Raw genomic sequence first — 15778 nt, forward strand, 5'->3', positions numbered from 1 at the left:
TGGCAAAATTCTTTCCACCTCAAAAGTTGAGCAAGCTTAGAGTGGAAGTCCAAACCTTCAGACAGAAGGAAGGTGAATCCCTCTATGAAGCTTGGGAAAGATACAAGCAATTGATCAGAAGGTGTCCTTCTGACATGTTTTCAGAATGGAGCATCATATGCATATTCTATGATGGTCTATCTGAATTGTCCAAGATGTCATTGGACCACTCTGCTGGAGGATCTCTTCATCTGAAGAAGATGACTACAGAAGGCCAGGAACTCATTGAAATGGTTGCAAATAACCAGTTCATGTACACTTCTGAAAAAAATCCTGTGAATAATGGGACAACTCAGAAGAAATGAGTTCTTGATATTGATACTCTGAATGCCATATTGGCTCAGAATAAAATATTGACTCAGCAATTCAATATGATTTCTCAGAGTCTGTCTGGAATGCAAGTTGCAACAGGCAGTACTAAGGAAGCTTCCTCTGAAGAAGAAGCTTATGATCTTGAGAATCTTGGAATGGAAGAAGTGAATTACATGGGAGATTCCTATGGAAACTCTTACAATCCTTTATGGAGGAATCATCCTAATCTCTCATTGAAGGATCAACAGAAGCCTAATCAAGGTTTCAATAATAATAATGGTGGGAGAGCATGGTTTGGCAATAACAAACCTTTTCCATCATCTTCTCAACAACAGACAGAGAATTCTAAGCAGAGCCACTCTGACTTAGCAACTGTAGTCTCTGATCTATTCTAAGACCACTCTCAGCTTCATGACTGAAGCAAGGTCCTTGATTAGAAATTTGGAGGCACAAGTGGGTCAGCTGAGTAAGAAAGTTACTGAAATCCCTCCTAGTACTCTCCCAAGAAATACAGAAGAGAATCCAAAAAGAGAGTGCAAGGCCATAAATATAACCAACATGGCCGAACCTAGTGAGGAAGAAAAGGCAGTGATTTCCAGTAAGGAAGACCTCAATGGACGTCCACTGGCCTTCAAGGAGTTCCCTAATGAGGAACCAAAGGAATCTGAGGCTCATATAGAGACCATAGAGATTCTACTAAACTTACTGTTGCCATTCATGAGCTCTGATGAGTATTCTTCCTCTGAAGAGGATGAAGATATTATTGAAGAGCAAGTTGCTCAATATCTGGGAGTAATCATGAAGCTGAATGCCAAGCTATTTGGTAATGAGACTTGGGAGGATGAACCCCCATTGCTCATCAATGAACTGAATGATCTGGTTCAACTAAAATTACCTTAGAAGAAACAGGATCCTGAAAAGTTCTTAATACCTTGTACCATAGGCACCATAACCTTTGAGAAGGCTCTGTGTGACCTTGGGTCAAGTATAAACCTCATGCCCCTCTCTGTAATGGAGAAACTAGGGATCTTTGAGGTGCAAGCTGCAAGAATCTCACTAAAGATGGCAGACAATTCAAGGAAATAGGCTTATGGACTTGTAGAGGATGTCTTGGTAAAGGTTGAAGACCTGTACATCCCTGCTGATTTCATAATCCTAGACACTGGGAAGGATGTGGATGAATCCATCATCTTAGGAAGACCCTTCCTAACCACAGCAAGAGCTGTGATTGATGTGGATAGAGGAGAGTTAGTCCTTCAATTGAATGAGGACTACCTTGTGTTTAAAGCTTAAGGATCTTCTTCTGTAACCATGGAGAGGAAGCATGAAAAGCTTCTCTCAATACAGAGTCAAACAGAGCCCCCACACTCAACTTCTACGTTTGATGTTGGGAGGCCATCATTAAGCTCTAAATCTCTGTGAAGTTCTCTAAGAGCTCACTGTCAAGCTATTGACATTAAAGAAGCGCTTGTTGGGAGGCAACCCAATGTTATTTAATTATATTTATTTGTTTTCCATTGTTATTTTATGTTTTCTTTAGGTTGATGAGCATGTGAAGTCACAAAAACAACCGGAAAATAAAAAAACAAAATGAAAAACAGCATAAAAAACAACACACCCTGGAGGACAGACTTACTGGTGTTTAAATGCCAGTAAGGATAGTAGAATGGGCGTTTAACTCCCAGCTTGGCAGCATTCTGGGCGTTAAATGCCAGAATGGGTAGCACTCTGGGTGTTTAACGCCAGAAAGGGCTGTCTGGCATCTGGCTGGCATTTAACGCCAGAAAAGGGCAGCAGACTGGCGTTTAACGCCAGGAAAGGTAGCAGAGTTGGCGTTAAACGCCAGATTTGGCACACAATGGGCGTTTAAATGCCAGAATGGTGCAGCGACTAGAATTCCTTGACACTTCAGGATCTGTGGACCCTACAGGAACCCCACCTACCCCACTTCTTCTCTCTCCTCTTCACACCTTTCCATAACACTCTTCCCCAAACACCATTGACCAATCCCATCAAAACCTCTTTCCCAAATACCCTTCACCTATCAAATCTTACCCTCTTCCCCATCTTCTCTTCACCACTCACATCCATCCATCATTAAACCCCACCTACCTCACCATTCAAATTCAAACCATTTTCCTTCCAAACCCACCCACTCATGACCGAATTCCCCCTCTCTCTTACACTATAAATACCCCTCCTTACCACCTTCAATTTCACACATCATACACAATACACCCCCTGATGAGCGGATAATTTATACCCTTTTTGACATTGTTTTTACATAGTTTTTAGTATGTTTTAGTTACTTTTTATTATATTTTTATTAGTTTTTATTCAAAAATTGCATTTCTGGACTTTACTATGAGCTTGTGTGTTTTTCTATGATTTTAGGTATTTTCTGGCTAAAATTGAGGGACCTGAGCAAAAATCTGATTCAGAGGCTGAAAAAGGACTGCAGATGCTGTTGGATTATGACCTCCCTGCACTCAAAGTGGATTTTCTGGAGCTACAGATAACCAATTGGTGCTCTCTCAATTGAGTTGGAAAGTAGACATCCTGGGCTTTCCAAAAATATATAATAGTCCATACTTTACCCGAGATTTGATGGCCTAAACTGGCGTTCAAAGTCAGCCTAAAATATCTTGGCATAAAACACCCAAACTGGCACCAGAATTGGAGTTAAACGCCCAAACTGGCACCAAAGCTGGCGTTTAACTCCAAGGATAGCCTAAGCACGAAAAAGCTTCAATGTTCAGCTCAAGAACACACCAAGTGGGCCCCAGAAGTGGATTTCTGCATTATCTGCACTTAGTTACTCATTTTCTGTAAATCCTAGTTACTAGTTTAGTATAAAAACTACTTTTAGAGATTTATTTGATGTTCGAAAATTTTATCTTTAGACTTTTATCATTGTACACGTTTGGAGGCTGGCCTCACGGCCATGCCTAGACCTTTCACTTATGTATTTTTTACGGTGGAGTTTCTACACCCCATAGATTAAGGTGTGGAGCTCTGCTGTTTTTCATGAATTAATGCAATTACTACTGTTTTTCTATTCAATTCACACCTACTTCTTCTCCAAGTTATACTCTCGTACTTAATTCAGTTAAGTCAGAATGAAGGGGTGACATGTGACAATCACCCAATCTTCGTTACTCGCTTAGCCAAGGTCGCGTGCCTGACAACCACAAAGCGATCTATGTGATGTTCAACGTAGTCAATGGACGACAACTGGAGTATATTCTCTTTAGTTTCTAATCTAAGATTAGAACCTTCGTGGTATAGGCTAGAATTATTGGCAGCCATTCCAGGGATCCGGAAAGTCTAAACTTTGTCTGTGGTATTTCAAGTAGGATCTGGGAAGGGATGACTGTGACGAGCTTCAAACCTGCAAATTTGGGGCACAAGTGACAATGTGCAAAAGGACAATGGTCCTATTTCGACGCTAGCGGGAACCGACAGATGATTAGCAATGCGGTGACAGCGCATATGGATTTATTTTCATCCGAGAGGATCATACAGCTTGCCATGGAATGAGGTAATGCATAGTTGGAAGGAGGCAGTAGGAAAGCAGAAGTTCAGAAGCAACAAAGCATCCCCAGACGCTTATCTGAAATTCCCACCAATGAATTACATAAGTATCTCTATTTTATTTTATATTTTATTTATATTTTAATTATCAAAACCTCATAACCATTTGAATCTGCCTGACTGAGATTTACAAGGATGACCATAGCTTGCTTCATGCCGACAATCTCCGTGGGATCGACCCTTACTCACGTAAGGTATTACTTGGACGACCCAGTGCACTTGCTGGTTAGTTGTGCGGAGTTGTAAAAAGAGTTGAGATTACGATCGTGCGTACCAAGTTGTTGGCGCCGTTTCAGAGATCACAATTTCGTGCACCAAGTTTTTGGCGCCGTTGCCGGGGATTGTTCGAGTTTGGACAACTGACGGTTCATCTTGTTGCTCAGATCAGGTAATTTTATTTTATGTTTAAACTTTTATTTTTATTTTCGAAAAATTCAAAAAATTTTTTCTGAAGAACAAAATAAAATATGTTTAGTTTTCTAAAAATTCTTTAGAATTTTTAAGAATGAATTCTAGAGTTTCATGAGATATGTTGAATCCTGGCTGGCTGTTAAGCCATGTCTAATCTTTTGGACCGAGGTTTCACTTATCCTTAGAAGATCTTCTTTGTCTTTCTCTTCAATTTAGCTGTTGTTGTAATGTTCTGCTGAAGCTTGGCTGGCCATTGGCCATGTCTAAATTTTTGAACCGAAGCTTTCACATAAAGCTTGGCTGGCTATTAAGCCATGTCTAAATTTTTGGACTGAAGCTTTAGACTAACATTGCATGATTCCTGGAATTCCTATTAAAAAATTTGAATTTCTTATTTTTCTTTTTCCAAAATAATTTCGAAAAATTTACAAAAAAATTAATAAAATTATAAAAACCAAAAATATCTTGTGTCTCTTGTTTGAGTCTAGTGTCAAATTTTAAGTTTGGTGTCAATTGCATTCTTTTAAATTTCTTAAAAAATTTTCAAAAATTAATGCATGGTTCTTCATGATCTTCAAGTTGTTCTTGATGATTGTATTTGTTTAATCTTGAGATTTTCTTGTTTTGTGTCTTTTCTTATTTTTCATATGCATTCTTGAATTATTAGTGTCTAAAGTTTAAACATTTTTAAGTTTGGTGTCTTGCATGTCTTTCTTTTCTTAAAAAATTTTCAAAATTATGTTCTTGATGTTCATCATGATCTTCAAAGTGTTCTTGGTATTCATCTTGACATTCAAAGTGTTCTTGCATGCATTTTTGTTTTGATCTTGAACTTTTATGTTTTGCATCATTTTTATGTTTTTCTCTCTCCTCATTAAAAATTCAAAAATAAAAAAAATATCTTTCCCTTATTTCACTCATAAATTTCGAAAATTTGAATTGATTTAGTCATAAATTTTTAAAATTTAGTTGTTTCTTATGAGTCAAGTCAAATTTTCAATTTAAAAATCCTATCTTTTCAAACTTTTTTTTCAAAAATAAAATCTTTTTCAATTTCCTTCTTAATATTTTCGAAAATTTTAAAAATTGATTTTTAAAATCTTTTTCTTATTTTTATTTCATAATTTTTGAAAACTTTACTAACAATTAATGTGATTGATTCAAAATTTTTTTTCAAGTTGTTACTTGCCTATTAAGAAAGGTTCAATCTTTAAATTTTAAAAATTATATCTTTTAGTTTCTTGTTAGTCAAGTAATCAACTTTAAATTCAAAAATCAAATCTTTTTAATTTCCTTTTCAAATCTTTTTCAAAAATAATTTTCAATCATATCTTTTTCAAAGTTAATTTCAAAATCTTTTTCTAACTTCTTATCTTTTCAAAATTGATTTTCAAATCCTTTTCAATTAACTACTTGACTTTTTGTTTGATTTTAAAAGTTTTCTATTTCAATCATATTTTTTTCAAAATCACCTAACTACTTTTCTCTCTCCAATTTTCGAAAACTACTAACCCCTTTTTCAAAATTCTTTTTAATTAACTAATTTTTTAAATTCTAATTTCATTTTATTTCTCTTTTTAAAATTCGAATACTAACCAATAATTAAAATAAAAATAAAAATATTTTTCTTTTATTTTAATTTTAAAATTCGAATTCTCTTTCTCTCATCTCTTTTCTATTTATTTATTTATTTACTAACACTTCTCTTCTTCTTATAATTCGAACCCTCTCTCCCTCTATGTGTTCGAATTCTTCATCTTCTCTCTTCTTCATTCTACTCTTCTATTCTTCTACTCACATAAAGGAATCTCTATACTGTGACATAGAGGATTCCTATTCTTTTCTATTCTCTTTTTTTCATATGAGTAGGAGCAAGGATAAGAATATTCTTGTTGAAGTTGATCCATAACCTGAAAGGACTCTAAAGAGGAAGCTAAGAGAAGCTAAGGCACAACACTCTGGAGAGGACTTGACAGAATTTTTCAAAAAAGAAGAAGAGATGGCCGAACCCAACAACAATGGTGGAGATGCAAGGAAGATGCTTGGTGACTTTATTGCACCCTCTTCTGACTTCTGTGGAAGGAGCATCTCAATTCCTGCAATTGGAGCAAACAACTTTGAGTTTAAGCCTCAATTAGTTTCTCTGATGCAGCAGAATTGCAAGTTTTATGGACTTCCATTGGAAGATCCTCATTAGTTCTTAGCTAAATTCTTGCAAATCTGTGACACTGTTAAGACCAATGGGGTTAATCCTGAGGTCTACAGACTTATGCTTTTTCCCTTTGCTATAAGAGACAGAGCTAGGACATGGTTGGACTCACAACCTAAAGGTAGCCTGAACTCTTGGAAAAAGTTGGTCAATGCTTTCTTTTTCAAATTTTTTCCACCTCAAAAGTTGAGCAAGCTTAGAGTGGAAGTCCAAACCTTCAGATAGAAGGAAGGTGAATCCCTCTATGAAGCTTGGAAAAGATACAAGCAATTGATCAGAAGGTGTCCTTCTAGCATGCTTTCAGAATGGAGCATCATATGCATATTCTATGATGGTCTGTCTGAATTGTCCAAGATGTCATTGGACAACTCTGCTGGTGGATCTTTTCATCTGAAAAAGACGCCTACAGAATCCCAGGAACTCATTGAAATGGTTGCAAATAACCAGTTCATGTATACTTCTGAAAGGAATCTTGTAAACAATGGGACAACTCAGAAGAAAGGAGTTCTTGAGATTGATACTCTGAATGCCATATTAGCTCAGAACAAAATATTGACTCAGCAAGTCAATATAATTTCTCAGAGTCTGTTTGGAATGTAAGCTGCATCAGGCAGTACTAAGGAAGCTTCCCCTGAAAGAGAAGCTTATGACCCTGAGAATCCTGCAATGAAAGAGGTGAATTACATGGGAGAATCCTATGGAAACACCTATAATCCTTCATGGAGGAATCATCCTAATCTCTCATGGAACGATCAATAGAAGCCTAATCAAGGCTTCAATAATAATAATAATGGTGGGAGAGCACGGTTTGGCAATAACAAACCTTTTCCATCATCTTCTCAATAACAGACAGAGAATTCTAAGCAGAGCCACTTTGACTTAGCAACTGTAGTCTCTGATTTATCTAAGACCACTCTCAGTTTCATGACTGAAGCAAGGTCCTCGATTAGAAATTTGGAGGCACAAGTGGGTCAGCTGAGTAAAAGAGTTACTGAACTCCCTCCTAGTACTCTCCCAAGCAATACAGAAGAGAATCCAAAGAGAGAGTGCAAGGCCATAACTATAACCTACATGGCCGAACCTGAAGAGGAGGGAAAGGCAGTGATTTCCAATGAGGAAGACCTCAATAGACGTTCACTAGCATCTAAGGAGTTTCCTATTGAGGAACCAAAGGAATCTAAGGCTCATATAGAGACCATAGAGATTCCGCTAAACTTACTGTTGCCATTCATGAGCTCTGATGAGTATTCTTCCTCTGAAGAGGATGAAGATATTATTGAAGAGAAAGTTACTCAATATCTGGGAGCAATCATGAAGCTGAATACCAAGTTATTTAGTAATGAGACTTGGGAGGATGAACCCCCATTGCTCATCAATGAACTGAATGATCTGGTTCAACTGAAATTACCTCAGAAGAAACAGGATCCTGGAAAGTTCTTAATACCTTGTACCATAGGCACCAAGACCTTTAAGAAGGCTCTGTGTGACCTTGGGTCAAGTATAAACCTCATGCCCCTCTCTGTAATGGAGAAACTTGGGATTTTTGAGGTGCAAGCTGCAAGCATCTCACTAGAGATGGTAGACAATTCAAGAAAACAGGCTTATGGACTTGTAGAGGATGTCTTAGTGAAGGTTGAAGGCTATTACATCCCTGCTGATTTCATAATCCTAGACACTGGGAAGGATGAAGATGAATCCATCATCCTTGGAAGACCCTTCCTAGCCACAACAAGAGCTGTGATTGATGTGGACAGAGGAGAGCTAGTCCTTCAATTGAATGAGGACTACCTTGTGTTTAAGGCTCAAGGATCTTCTTCTGTAACCATGGAGAGGAAGCATGAAAAGCTTCTCTCAATACAGAGTCAAACAGAGCCCCCACACTCAACTTCTAAGTTTGGTGTTGGGAGGCCAACATCAAGCTCTGAGTCTCTGTGAAGCTCTCTAAGAGCTTTACTGTCAAGCTATTGACATTAAAGAAGCGCTTGTTGGGAGGAAACTGAAGAACTGAAGATTGATGGTTTAGAAGTTATAGCAAACTCTCGTTGTAAGTATAGTTGCTAAACCAAGCAATCAACCTTTCTTACAAACGTTTTGGTTGTCACAAGTAACAAACCCTTTAAAATTGATAACCGAGTATTTAAACCTCGGGTTGTCTTCTCAAGGAATTGTAGGGAAGTATGTTCTTATTATTGGTTATGGAGATTGTAAATTTAGGGTTTTGAGAATAGGGAGCAAGTAATTTAAATTGCAATTAAAATAAATAAATAACTGTAAAATAAACTTTTGGCAAGGTATGAGAAATTGGAAGTCCTAGCCCAGTTATCCTTATCAACAATAATGAAAATTGACTCTTGATTCCACTTAGTTAACCTTTACTAGAGCAAGGGAAGGTCAATTGACTAATTAATTTGATCTTCAAATCCTAGTTAATCCCTAAGGAAATATTGGGATTATCGAAGTTCAGTTCAATTAGCAAAGATAACAATTATCACTTATGTTGAGTTAAGATAACTCCTGAGTTACTAATTTCTTAACCAAAGCCAAGAATGTAGAAAGCTAAATTAAAATCATAAATATCTGAAATATCTCAAATAAAATACATTCAAAGCAGTAAAATCTAACTTGGAAAAGTTCATAAGCCAATTGGGCAACATAAATCAAATACAAATAAAAGCATTAGAGTCAATAAAAATAGAAGCGAAAGTAAATAGAAAGGGACATTGTACCTGGGATCGAGAGTCACTCCTAAAACTAAGAGAAGTCCTAAATCCTAATCCTAAGAGAGAGAGAGAGAGGAGAGAACCTCTCTCTCTAAAACTACATCTAAAACTTGAAAAGTGAATTATGAGAGCCTCCTCATGAATGGATGCATTTTCCCACTTTATAGCCTCTAATCTGTGTGTTCTGGGCTGAAAACTGGGTTAAAAGCAGCCCAGAAATTGCTCCCCGTGATTTCTGTTACGTTTAGGTCGCGGAAAGGTGACGCAGCCGCGTCGTCCATGCGGCCGCGCGGATTGGGTGTTGGCCAGGTCACGCGTCCACGTGACCCACGCGTTCGCGTCGCTTGGCGTCAGAGCAAATATGGCAAATTATATATCAAATCGAAGCCCCAGATGTTAACTTTTCAACAAAACTGGAACCGCGTCATTTGGACCTCTGTAGCTAAAGTTATAGCCGTTTGAGTGCGAAGAGGTCAGGTTGGACAGCTTAGCAATTTCTCCAACTTATTGTATTCCTTCCACTTTTGCATGCTTCCTTTCCATCCTCTGAGCCATTCCTGCCCTATAATCTCTGGAAACACTTAACACACATATCAAGGCATCTAATGGTAATAAGAGAGGATTAATATTAGCAAATATAAGTCCAAAGAAACATGTTTTCAATCAAAGCACATAATTAGGAAGGCAAATGTAAAACCATGCAAATAGTATGAATAAGTGGGTAAAGAGTTGATGAAAACCACTCAATTGAGCACAAGATAAACCATAAAATAGTGGTTTATCAGCAACCCAATGTTATTTAATTATATTTATTTGTTTTCCATGGTTATTTTATGTTTTCTTTAGGTTGATGATCATGTGAAGTCACAAAAAAACTGAAAAATAAAAAACAGAATAAAAAACAGCATGAAAAATAGCACACCCTAGAGGACAGGCTTATTGGAATTTAAACGCCAGTAAGGATAGCAGAATGGGCGTTTAACGCCCAGCCTGACAGCATTCTGGGTGTTAAACACCAGAATGGGCAGCACTCTGGGCGTTTAATGCCAGAAAGGGCTGTCTGGCATCTGGCTGGCGTTAAACACCAGAAATAGGCATCTGGCTGGCGTTAAATGCCAGAAATGGGCAGTAGACTGGCATTTAATGCCAGTAAAGGTAGCAGAGCTGGCGTTAAACGCTAGATTTGGCACAGAATGGGCGTTTGAATGCCAGATTGGTGAAGGGACTCAAATTCCTTGACACCTCAGGATCTGTGGGCCCCACAGGATCCCCACCTATCCCACTTCTTCTTCTCTCCTCTTTACACCTTTTCATAACACTCTTTCCCAAACACCATTGACTAATCACCTAAAAACCTCTTCCCCAAATACCCTTCACCTATCAAATCTTACTATCTTCCCCATATTCCCTTCACCACTCACATCCATCCATCATTAAACCCCACCTACCTCACCATTCAAATTCAAACCATTTTCCCCCCAAACCCAACCCACACATGGCCAAATAGCCTCTCTCCCTTGCCCTATAAATACCCATCCTTACCACCTTCATTTTCACACAACATACACACTACTACCCCCCTTGGCCGAACCACTTCCCTCACTCCATCTCCCCTATTTCTTCTTCTTCTACTCCTTTCTTTCATCTTTTGCTCGAGGACGAGCAAATCTTCTAAGTTTTGTGTGTGAAAAGCTAAAGCTTTTTGTTTTCCCATAACCATCAATGGCACCTAAGGCCGGAGAAACCTCTAGAAAGAGGAAAGGGAAGGCAATAGCTTCCACCTCCGAGTCATTGTAGATGGAGAGATTCATCTCAAAAGTCCATCAAGACCACTTCTATGAAGTTGTGGCCAAGAAAAAGGTGATCCCCGAGGTCCCCTTTAAGCTTAAAAAGGGTGAATATCTGGAGATCCGACATGAAGTTCGAAGAAGAAGTTGGGAAATCCTCACCAACCCCATTCAACAAGTCGGGATCTTAATGGTTCAAGAGTTCTATGCCAATGCATGGATCACTAAGAACCATGACCAAATTGTGAACCCGAACCCAAAGAATTGGCTCACAATGGTTCAGGGGAATTACTTGGATTTTAGTCCAGAAAATGTGAGGTTGGCATTCAAATTGCCTATGATGCAAGGAGATCCTCATCCTTTCACTAGAAGGGTCAACTTTGATCAAAGGTTGGACCAAGTCCTTAGGGACATTTGTGTGGAAGGCGCCCAATGGAAGAGAGATGCAAAAGGCAAGCCGGTTCAACTAAGAAGGCTTGACCTCAAACCCGTGGCTAGGGGATGGTTGGAGTTTATCCAACGCTCTATAATTCCTATTAGCAACCGGTCTAAAGTTACTATAGACCGGGCTATCATGATCCATAGTATCATTAATGGAGAGGAAGTAGAAGTTCATGAGATCTTATCTCTAGAACTCTACAAGCTGGCAGACAAGCCCTCTACCTTGGCAAGGTTAGCTTTCCCTCATCTCATTTGTCACCTATGCAATTCATCCGGAATTGTCATAGAGGAAGACACCCTCATTGAAGAGGACAAGACCATCACTAAGAAAAGGATGGAGCAAACAAGAGAGACCACTCATGGACCTCAACAAGAGCATGAGGAAGTTCCTCATTATGAAATCCCTGAGATGCCTCAAGGGATGTATTTTCCTCCACAAAACTATTGGGAGCAAATCAACACCTCCTTAGGAGAATTAAGTTCCAACATGGGACAACTAAGGGTGGAGCACCAAGAGCATTCCATCCTCCTCCATGAAATTAGAGAAGACCAAAGAGCCATGAAGGAGGAGCAACAAAGGCAAGGAAGAGACATTGAGGAGCTCAAGCACTCCATAAGATCTTCAAGAGGAAGAACTAGCCGCCATCACTAAGGTGGACCCGTTCTTTAATTTCCTTGTTCTTTATTTTTCTATTTTTCGTTTCCTATGCCTTATGTTTTATCTATGTTTATGTCTTTATTACATGATCATTAGTGTCTAGTGTCTATGTCTTAAAGCTATGAATGTCCTATGAATCCATCACTTTTCTTAAATGAAAAATGCTTTTAATTACAAAAGAACAAGAAGTACATGGTTTCGAATTCTATCTTGAAATTAGTTTAATTATTTTGATGTGGTGACAATACCTTTTGTTTTCTAAATGAATGCTTGAACAGTGCATATTTTTGAATTTGGTTTTTATGAATGTTAAAATTGTTGGCTCTTGAAAGAATAATGAAAAAGGAGAAATGTTATTGATAATCTGAAAAATCATAAAATTGATTCTTGAAGCAAGAAAAAGCAGTGAACACAAAGCTTGCAAAAAAAAAAGAGAAAGAAAAAGAAAAAGCAAGCAGAAAAAGCCAATAGCCCTTTAAACCAAAAGGCAAGGTAAAATAAAAAGGATCCAAGGCTTTGAGAATTAATGGATAGGAGGGCCCACAGGAATAAAATCCTGGCCTAAACAGCTAAACCAAGCTATCCCTAACCATGTGCTTGTGGCGTGAAGGTGTCATGTGAAAAGCTTGAGACTGAGCGGTTAAAGTCGTGGTCCAAAGCAAAAAGAGTGTGCTTAAGAGCTCTGGACACCTCTAACTGGGGACTTTAGCAAAGCTGAGTCACAATCTGAAAAGTTTCACCCAGTTATGTGTCTGTGGCATTTATGAATCCGGTGGTAATACTAGAAAACAAAATGCTTAGGGTCACGGCCAAGACTCATAAAGTAGCTGTGTTCAAGAATCAACATACTGAACTAGGAGAATCAATAACACTATCTGAATTCTGAGTTCCTATAGATGCAAATCATTCTGAACTTCAAAGGATAAAGTGAGATGCCAAAACTGTTCAGAAGCAAAAAGGCTACAAGTCCCGCTCATCTAATTGGAACTAAGTTCATTGATAAGTTTGGAATTCATTGTATACTCTCTTCTTTTTATCCTATTTTCTTTTTAGTTGCTTGGGGACAAGCAACAATTTAAGTTTGGTGTTGTGATGAGCGGATAATTTATACCCTTTTTGGCATTGTTTTTACATAGTTTTTATTATGTTTTAGTTACTTTTTATTATATTTTTATTAGTTTTTATTCAAAAATCACATTTCTGGACTTTAATATGAGTTTATGTGTTTTTCTGTGATTTCAGGTATTTTCTGGCTGAAATTGAGGGACCTGAGCAAAAATCTGATTCAGAGGCTGAAAAAGGACTGCAGATGCTGTTGGATTCTGACCTCCCTGCACTCGAAGCGGATTTTCTGGAGCTACAAATGCCGAATTGGCGCGCTCTCAATTGCGTTGGAAAATAGACATCCTGGGCTTTCCATCAATATATAATAGTTTATGCTTTGTCCGAGATTTGATGGCCTAAACTGGCGTTCAAAGTCAGCTCAAGAATTCTAGCGTTTAACTCCAAAACTGGCACAAAAGCTGGAGTTAAACGCCCAAACTGGCACAAAAGCTGGTGTTTAACTCCAGGAAAAGTCTCTACACATGGAAACTTTAATGCTCAGCCCAAGCACACACCAAGTGGGCTCGGAAGAAGATTTCTGCATTAATTACTCATTTCTGTAACCCTAGGCTACTAGTTTTCTATAAATAGGACCTTTTGCTATTGTATTTTCATCTTTGAATTATCTTTTGTTCATCTTTGGATGTGTAGTTCTTAGATCATGGAGGCTGGCCTCACGGCCATGCCTAGACCTTGTTCTTATGTATTCTCAACGGTGGAGTTTCTACACACCATAGATTAAGGTGTGGAGCTCTGCTGTTCCTCATGAATTTATGCAATTACTACTGTTTTTCTATTCAATTCACGCCTACTTCTTCTCTAAGATATCACTTGTTCTTCAAATTGATGAATGTGATGATCCGTAACACTCATCATTATTCTCACCTATGAACGTGTGCCTGACAACCACCTCCGTTCTACCTTCGATTGAGTGTGTATCTCTTGGGTTTCTAATCCAAGATTGGAACCTTCGTGGTATAGGCTAGAATTAATGGCAGCCATTCCTGAGATCCGGAAAGTCTAAACCTTGTCTGTGGTATTCCGAGTAGGATCTGGGAAGGGATGACTATGACGAGCTTCAAACTTGCGATTGTAGGGCGTGTGACAGACGCAAAAGGATCAATGGATCCTATTCCGACATGATCGAGAACCGACAGCTGATTAGCCGATGTTGTGACAGAGCATCAGGACCATTTTCACTGAGAGGACGGGATATAGCCATTGACAACGGTGATGCCCAACATAAAGCTTGCCATGGAAAGGAGTATGAATGATTGGAAGAAGGCAATAGGAAAGCAGAGGTTCAAGGGGAACAAAGCATCTTCATACGCTTATCTGAAATCCACCAATGAATTACATAAGTATCTCTATCTTTATTTTATGTTTTATTCATCTTTTAATTATCAATCCTCCATCACCATTTGAATCTGCCTGACTGAGATTTACAAGATGACCATAGCTTGCTTCAAGCCGACAATCTCCGTGGGATCGACCCTTACTCACGTAAGGTTTATTACTTGGACGACCCAGTGCACTTGCTGGTTAGTTGTGCGGAATTGTGACAAAGTGTGATTCATGTTTAAGAGCTCCAAGTCCTTTGGCACCATTGTTGATGATCACAATTTTGCCCACCAAGTTTTTGGCGCCGTTGCTGGGGATTGTTCTAGTTTGGACAACTAACGGTTCATCTTGTTGCTTAGATTAGGTATTTTTTTTTCAGAATTTTTAAGAATGAATTCTAGAGTTTCAAGGTGATGTTCTTATCATCACAAAAGATGATTGATTCTCATCAATTTAGCTATTGAATGTAATGTCCTGCTGAAGCTTGGCCAAACATGTCTAATCTTTTTAGACTGAAGCTTTAGACTAACATTGCATGATTCCTGGAATTCTTATTAAAAGTTTCGATTCTCTTTATTTTCTTTTCTATATAATTTTCAAAAATCACAAAAAATGTATAAAACCATAAAAACCAAAAATATTTTATGTTTCTTGTTTGAGTCTAGTATTAATTTTTAAGTTTGGTGTCAATTGCATGACTTTCTTCTTCTTGCATTTTTCGAATTTATACATATTGTTCTTCATTAATCTTCAAGTTGTTCTTGATGATTTCATTGCTCTGATCTTTAAATTCTCTTGTTTAGTGTGTTTTTTTGTTTTTCATATGCATTTTTACATTGTGATAGTCCTTAGTATACAAACATTTAAATTTGGTGTCTTGCATGTATTGTTTACTTGATCTTAGTTGCATTTTTATTGTTTCTCATCATTAAAAATTCAAAAATATTTTCAAAATTGTGTCTTTTCAAGTCAATAATACAGAGAATTGAAGATTCAGAACACTCAGCAGAGGAATCAAACAAAAAAAGCTGGGCGTTCAAAACGCCCAGTGAAGAAGGAAAACTGGCATTTAAACGCCAGCCAGGGTACCTGGCTGGGCGTTTAACGCCCAAAAAGGTAGAGTTTTGGGCGTTAAATGCCAGAATGGGCACCATTCTGGGCG

The 15778-nt window shown here is 38.1% G+C and overlaps 1 non-coding gene across 1 annotated transcript; it reads right to left on the reverse strand.

Annotated features, from left to right (window-relative positions):
* Positions 1-32: 32 nt before the first annotated feature.
* Positions 33-136, reverse strand: LOC112739504 (small nucleolar RNA R71). The gene has a single exon (XR_003170439.1). It is a non-coding gene; the product is annotated as a small nucleolar RNA R71 (small nucleolar RNA).
* Between the last annotated feature and the right edge of the window lie 15642 nt (positions 137-15778).

The sequence above is a fragment of the Arachis hypogaea genome, chromosome 13, assembly GCF_003086295.3.
Source record: "Arachis hypogaea cultivar Tifrunner chromosome 13, arahy.Tifrunner.gnm2.J5K5, whole genome shotgun sequence".
Taxonomy (NCBI): Eukaryota; Viridiplantae; Streptophyta; class Magnoliopsida; order Fabales; family Fabaceae; genus Arachis; species Arachis hypogaea.